Genomic DNA, 8,379 nt, shown 5'->3' on the forward strand with positions numbered 1-8,379 from the left:
ACAGATTCCACAGTATCCAAATACGTGATCGTTGCGTTCAAACAGAGTCGACAGAGGATCTTATTCAAGATTTCCTCCCCCCATTTTGGACTCAACAAGAGGTCAGTTTAGATTTTCCAAGATTGTATGACCCTTCAAAATGGGTTTCGGAAGGGATAGAATGCATTGACACTCATGGGTATTGAAATAGACTGAAAAAAACGGGTTTTTGAGTTAGTTTCTAGACTATTTCTATACAAATTCCACCGCATACAATGACGTCATCGTTGCGTTCAAACAGAGTCGACAGAGGATCATTTTCAAGATTTCCTGCCCCCATTTTGGACTCATCAAGAGATGAGTTTAGATTTTCCAAGATTGGATGATCCCCCAAAATGGGTTTCGTAAGAGATAGAATGCATTGACTCACAGGGTATTGAAATAGAGTGAAAAAAATGGGCGTTTGAGTTAGTTTCTAAACTATTTCTATACAAATTTCACCGTATCCAATAACGTCATCGTTCCGTTCAAACAGAGTCGAAAGAGGATCATTTTCGAGATTTCCTCCCCCCATTTTGGACTCATCAAGTGATGAGTTTAGATTTTCCAAGATTGGATGACCCCCCAAAATTGGTCTCGTAACGGATAGAATGCATTGAGTCACTGGGTATTGAAATTGACTGAAAAAAACGGGCGTTTGAGTTAGTTTCTAGACTATTTCTATACAAATTCCACCGTATCGAGTGACGCCATCGTTGCGTTCAAACAGAGTCGAAAGAGGATCATTTTCAAGATTTCCTCCCCCCATTTTGAACTCATCAAGAGGTGAGTTTAGATTTTTTAAGATTGGATGAGAGTGTGACCCCCAAAATGGGTCTCGGAAGGAGTAGAATGCATTGACACTCATGGGTATTGAAATAGACTGAAATAACGGGTTTTGAACTATCTCGGAAGGGTCTCGGAAGGAATAGAGTGAAAAAAACGGGCGTTTGGTTTAGTTTCTAGAATATGTCTATACAAATTCCACCGTATCCAATGACGTCATCGTTGCGTTCAAACAGAGTCGACAGAGGATCTTTTTCAAGATTTCCTCCCCCCATTTTGAACTCAACAAGAGGTGAATTTAGATTTTCCAAGTTTGGATAACCCCCCAAAATGGGTTTCGGAAGGAATAGAATGCATTGACACTCATGGGTATTGGAATGGACTGAAAAAACGGGTTTTTGAGTTAGTTTCTAGACTATTTCTATACAAATTCCACCGTATCCAATGACGTCATCGTTGCGTTCAAACAGAGTCGACAGAGGATCTTTTTCAAGATTTCCTCCCCCCATTTTGCACTCATGAAGAGGTGAGTTTAGATTTTCCAAAATTGGATGAGAGAGTGACCCCCCAAAATGGGTCTCGGAAGAAATAGAATGCATTGACACTCATGTGTATCGAAATAGACTGAAAAAAACGGGCGTTTGAGTTAGTTTCTAGACTATGTGTATACAAATTCCACCGTATCAATGACGTCATAGTTGCGTTCAACCAGAGTCGACAGAGGATCATCCTTTCTAAAAATAGATCATGACTCATCATTTTTAAGAATAGAATTCCAAGAAAAACAATGAGTCACGGTCTATTTTTAGAAAAGGTGAGTCATGATCTATTTTTAGAATGATGACACATCATTCCCACAGAAAGGGGGGGATCGTTAATTTTTATTATGTCTAAAGACATAATAAAAATTAACAAAAAGTTTTTTTTAATAACTTAGCCAGCCAGAAATTTTTTCCAGCCCTCGAAAATTTTTTTCCAGCCGACTCGATCTTCGATTGACAAGACAGCACTATTTTTTTTTTAAGAATGGACTCTTCTTTACATTTTTCAAAATTCCCAATTTTTCGTAACAGATGACTGTGAACTGTTCAACAATGCAGATCCGCATACAAGATTTTCTGGAGAGCGATTCGAATTTGTTTAAAGTGGAGGATATTTACGTCATCGTTGCGTTCAAACAGAGTCGAAAGAGGATCATTTTCAAGATTTCCTCTCCCCATTTTAAACTCATCAAGAGATGAGCTTAGATTTTTCAAGATTGGATGACCCCCCAAAATTGGTCTCGTTCGGGATAGAATGCATTGACTCACAGGGTATTGAAATAGAGTGAAAAAAATGGGCGTTTGAGTTAGTTTCTAAACTATTTCTATACAAATTTCACCGTATCCAATAACGTCATCGTTCCGTTCAAACAGAGTCGAAAGAGGATCATTTTCGAGATTTCCTCCCCCCATTTTGGTCTCATCAAGTGATGAGTTTAGATTTTCCAAGATTGGATGACCCCCCAAAATTGGTCTCGTAAGGGATAGAATGCATTACGTCACTGGGTATTGAAATAGACTGAAAAAAAAACGGGCTTATGAGTTAGTTTCTAGACTATTTCTATACAAATTCCACCGTATCGAGTGACGCCATCGTTGCGTTCAAACAGAGTCGAAAGAGGATCATTTTCAATATTTCCTCCTCCCATTTTGAACTCATCAAGAGGTGAGTTTGGATTTTTTAAGATTGGATGAGAGAGTGACCCCCAAATTGGGTCTCGGAAGGAGTAGAATGCATTGAAACTCATGGGTATTGAAATAGAATGAAAAAACGGGTTTTTGAGCTATCTCGGAAGGGTCTCGGAAGGAATAGAATGAAAAAAACGGGCGTTTGATATAGTTTCTCGAATATGTCTATACAAATTCCACTGTATCCAATGACGTCATCGTTGCGTTCAAACAGAGTCGACAGAGGATCTTTTTCAAGATTTCCTCCCCCCATTTTGAACTCAACAAGAGGTGAATTTAGATTTTCCAAGTTTGGATAACCCCCCAAAATGGGTTTCGGAAGGAATAGAATGCATTGACACTCATGGGTATTGGAATGGACTGAAAAAACGGGTTTTTGAGTTAGTTTCTAGACTATTTCTATACAAATTCCACCGTATCCAATGACGTCATCGTTGCGTTCAAACAGAGTCGACAGAGGATATTTTCAAGATTTCCTCCCCTCATTTTGCACTCATGAAGAGGTGAGTTTAGATTTTCCAAAATTGGATGAGAGAGTGACCCCCCAAAATGGGTCTCGGAAGAAATAGAATGCATTGACACTCATGTGTATCGAAATAGACTGAAAGAAACGGGCGTTTGAGTTAGTTTCTAGACTATGTGTATACAAATTCCACCGTATCAATGACGTCATAGTTGCGTTCAACCAGAGTCGACAGAGGATCATCCTTTCTAAAAATAGATCATGACTCATCATTTTTAAGAATAGAATTCCAAGAAAAACAATGAGTCACGGTCTATTTTTAGAAAAGGTGAGTCATGATCTATTTTTAGAATGATGACACATCATTCCCACAGAAAAGAGGGGATCGTTAATTTTTATTATGTCTAAAGACATAATAAAAATTAACAAAAAGTTTTTTTTAATAACTTAGCCAGCCAGAAATTTTTTCCAGCCCTCGAAAATTTTTTTCCAGCCGACTCGATCTTCGATTGACAAGACAGCACTATTTTTTTTTTAAGAATGGACTCTTCTTTACATTTTTCAAAATTCCCAATTTTTCGTAACAGATGACTGTGAACTGTTCAACAATGCAGATCCGCATACAAGATTTTCTGGAGAGCGATTCGAATTTGTTTAAAGTGGAGGATATTTAAGTCACCGTTGCGTTCAAACAGAGTCGAAAGAGGATCCTTTTCAAGATTTCCTTCCCCCATTTTGAACTCATCAAGAGGTGAGTTTAGATTTTTTAAGATTGGATGAGAGTGTGACCCCCAAAATGGGTCTCGGAAGGAGTAGAATGCATTGACACTCATGGGTATTGAAATAGACTGAAATAACGGGTTTTGAGCTATCTCGGAAGGGTCTCGGAAGGAATAGAGTGAAAAAAACGGGCGTTTGGTTTAGTTTCTAGAATATGTCTATACAAATTCCACCGTATCCAATGACGTCATCGTTGCGTTCAAACAGAGTCCAGAGAGGATCTTTTTCAAGATTTCCTCCCCCCGTTTTGGACTCAACAAGAGGTGAGTTTAGATTTTCCAAAATTGGATGACCCTTCAAAATGGTTTTCGGAAGGGATAGAATGCATTGACACTCATGGGTATTGAAATAGACTGAAAAAAACGGCTTTTTGAGTTAGTTTCTAGACTATTTCTGTACAAATTCCACCGTATCCAGTGACGTCATCGTTGCGTTCAAACAGAGTCGAAAGAGGATCATTTTCGAGATTTCCTCCCCCCATTTTGAACTCATCAAGACGTGAGTTTAGATTTTTTAAGATTGGATGAGCGAGTGACCCCAAAATGGGCCTCGGAAGGAGCAGAATGCATTGACACTCATGGGTATTGAAATAGACTGAAAAAACGGGTTTTGAGCTACCTCGGAAGGGTCTCGGAAGGAATAGAGTGAAAAAAACGGGCCTTTCATTTAGTTTCTAGAATATGTCGATACAGATTCCACAGTATCCAAATACGTGATCGTTGCGTTCAAACAGAGTCGACAGAGGATCTTATTCAAGATTTCCTCCCCCCATTTTGGACTCAACAAGAGGTCAGTTTAGATTTTCCAAGATTGTATGACCCTTCAAAATGGGTTTCGGAAGGGATAGAATGCATTGACACTCATGGGTATTGAAATAGACTGAAAAAAACGGGTTTTTGAGTTAGTTTCTAGACTATTTCTATACAAATTCCACCGCATACAATGACGTCATCGTTGCGTTCAAACAGAGTCGACAGAGGATCATTTTCAAGATTTCCTGCCCCCATTTTGGACTCATCAAGAGATGAGTTTAGATTTTCCAAGATTGGATGATCCCCCAAAATGGGTTTCGTAAGAGATAGAATGCATTGACTCACAGGGTATTGAAATAGAGTGAAAAAAATGGGCGTTTGAGTTAGTTTCTAAACTATTTCTATACAAATTTCACCGTATCCAATAACGTCATCGTTCCGTTCAAACAGAGTCGAAAGAGGATCATTTTCGAGATTTCCTCCCCCCATTTTGGTCTCATCAAGTGATGAGTTTAGATTTTCCAAGATTGGATGACCCCCCAAAATTGGTCTCGTAAGGGATAGAATGCATTACGTCACTGGGTATTGAAATAGACTGAAAAAAAAAACGGGCTTATGAGTTAGTTTCTAGACTATTTCTATACAAATTCCACCGTATCGAGTGACGCCATCGTTGCGTTCAAACAGAGTCGAAAGAGGATCATTTTCAATATTTCCTCCTCCCATTTTGAACTCATCAAGAGGTGAGTTTGGATTTTTTAAGATTGGATGAGAGAGTGACCTCCAAATTGGGTCTCGGAAGGAGTAGAATGCATTGAAACTCATGGGTATTGAAATAGAATGAAAAAACGGGTTTTTGAGCTATCTCGGAAGGGTCTCGGAAGGAATAGAATGAAAAAAACGGGCGTTTGATATAGTTTCTCGAATATGTCTATACAAATTCCACTGTATCCAATGACGTCATCGTTGCGTTCAAACAGAGTCGACAGAGGATCTTTTTCAAGATTTCCTCCCCCCATTTTGAACTCAACAAGAGGTGAATTTAGATTTTCCAAGTTTGGATAACCCCCCAAAATGGGTTTCGGAAGGAATAGAATGCATTGACACTCATGGGTATTGGAATGGACTGAAAAAACGGGTTTTTGAGTTAGTTTCTAGACTATTTCTATACAAATTCCACCGTATCCAATGACGTCATCGTTGCGTTCAAACAGAGTCGACAGAGGATATTTTCAAGATTTCCTCCCCTCATTTTGCACTCATGAAGAGGTGAGTTTAGATTTTCCAAAATTGGATGAGAGAGTGACCCCCCAAAATGGGTCTCGGAAGAAATAGAATGCATTGACACTCATGTGTATCGAAATAGACTGAAAGAAACGGGCGTTTGAGTTAGTTTCTAGACTATGTGTATACAAATTCCACCGTATCAATGACGTCATAGTTGCGTTCAACCAGAGTCGACAGAGGATCATCCTTTCTAAAAATAGATCATGACTCATCATTTTTAAGAATAGAATTCCAAGAAAAACAATGAGTCACGGTCTATTTTTAGAAAAGGTGAGTCATGATCTATTTTTAGAATGATGACACATCATTCCCACAGAAAAGAGGGGATCGTTAATTTTTATTATGTCTAAAGACATAATAAAAATTAACAAAAAGTTTTTTTTAATAACTTAGCCAGCCAGAAATTTTTTCCAGCCCTCGAAAATTTTTTTCCAGCCGACTCGATCTTCGATTGACAAGACAGCACTATTTTTTTTTTAAGAATGGACTCTTCTTTACATTTTTCAAAATTCCCAATTTTTCGTAACAGATGACTGTGAACTGTTCAACAATGCAGATCCGCATACAAGATTTTCTGGAGAGCGATTCGAATTTGTTTAAAGTGGAGGATATTTAAGTCACCGTTGCGTTCAAACAGAGTCGAAAGAGGATCCTTTTCAAGATTTCCTTCCCCCATTTTGAACTCATCAAGAGGTGAGTTTAGATTTTTTAAGATTGGATGAGAGTGTGACCCCCAAAATGGGTCTCGGAAGGAGTAGAATGCATTGACACTCATGGGTATTGAAATAGACTGAAATAACGGGTTTTGAGCTATCTCGGAAGGGTCTCGGAAGGAATAGAGTGAAAAAAACGGGCGTTTGGTTTAGTTTCTAGAATATGTCTATACAAATTCCACCGTATCCAATGACGTCATCGTTGCGTTCAAACAGAGTCCAGAGAGGATCTTTTTCAAGATTTCCTCCCCCCGTTTTGGACTCAACAAGAGGTGAGTTTAGATTTTCCAAAATTGGATGACCCTTCAAAATGGTTTTCGGAAGGGATAGAATGCATTGACACTCATGGGTATTGAAATAGACTGAAAAAAACGGCTTTTTGAGTTAGTTTCTAGACTATTTCTGTACAAATTCCACCGTATCCAGTGACGTCATCGTTGCGTTCAAACAGAGTCGAAAGAGGATCATTTTCGAGATTTCCTCCCCCCATTTTGAACTCATCAAGACGTGAGTTTAGATTTTTTAAGATTGGATGAGCGAGTGACCCCAAAATGGGCCTCGGAAGGAGCAGAATGCATTGACACTCATGGGTATTGAAATAGACTGAAAAAACGGGTTTTGAGCTACCTCGGAAGGGTCTCGGAAGGAATAGAGTGAAAAAAACGGGCCTTTCATTTAGTTTCTAGAATATGTCGATACAGATTCCACAGTATCCAAATACGTGATCGTTGCGTTCAAACAGAGTCGACAGAGGATCTTATTCAAGATTTCCTCCCCCCATTTTGGACTCAACAAGAGGTCAGTTTAGATTTTCCAAGATTGTATGACCCTTCAAAATGGGTTTCGGAAGGGATAGAATGCATTGACACTCATGGGTATTGAAATAGACTGAAAAAAACGGGTTTTTGAGTTAGTTTCTAGACTATTTCTATACAAATTCCACCGCATACAATGACGTCATCGTTGCGTTCAAACAGAGTCGACAGAGGATCATTTTCAAGATTTCCTGCCCCCATTTTGGACTCATCAAGAGATGAGTTTAGATTTTCCAAGATTGGATGATCCCCCAAAATGGGTTTCGTAAGAGATAGAATGCATTGACTCACAGGGTATTGAAATAGAGTGAAAAAAATGGGCGTTTGAGTTAGTTTCTAAACTATTTCTATACAAATTTCACCGTATCCAATAACGTCATCGTTCCGTTCAAACAGAGTCGAAAGAGGATCATTTTCGAGATTTCCTCCCCCCATTTTGGTCTCATCAAGTGATGAGTTTAGATTTTCCAAGATTGGATGACCCCCCAAAATTGGTCTCGTAAGGGATAGAATGCATTACGTCACTGGGTATTGAAATAGACTGAAAAAAAAAACGGGCTTATGAGTTAGTTTCTAGACTATTTCTATACAAATTCCACCGTATCGAGTGACGCCATCGTTGCGTTCAAACAGAGTCGAAAGATGATCATTTTCAATATTTCCTCCTCCCATTTTGAACTCATCAAGAGGTGAGTTTGGATTTTTTAAGATTGGATGAGAGAGTGACCCCCAAATTGGGTCTCGGAAGGAGTAGAATGCATTGAAACTCATGGGTATTCAAATAGAATGAAAAAACGGGTTTTTGAGCTATCTCGGAAGGGTCTCGGAAGGAACAGAATGAAAAAAACGGGCGTTTGATATAGTTTCTAGAATATGTCTATACAAATTCCACTGTATCCAATGACGTCATCGTTGCGCTCAAACAGAGTCGAAAGAGGATAATTTTCAAGATTTCCTCTCCCCATTTTAAACTCATCAAGCGGTGAGTTTAGATTTTTCAAGATTGGATGACCCTTCAAATGGGTTTCGGAAGGA

This window comes from Stegodyphus dumicola, chromosome 5 (genome assembly GCF_044657685.1).
Source record: "Stegodyphus dumicola isolate Sdum_Otavi_A_Nest chromosome 5, ASM4465768v1".
NCBI classification, from domain to species: domain Eukaryota; kingdom Metazoa; phylum Arthropoda; class Arachnida; order Araneae; family Eresidae; genus Stegodyphus; species Stegodyphus dumicola.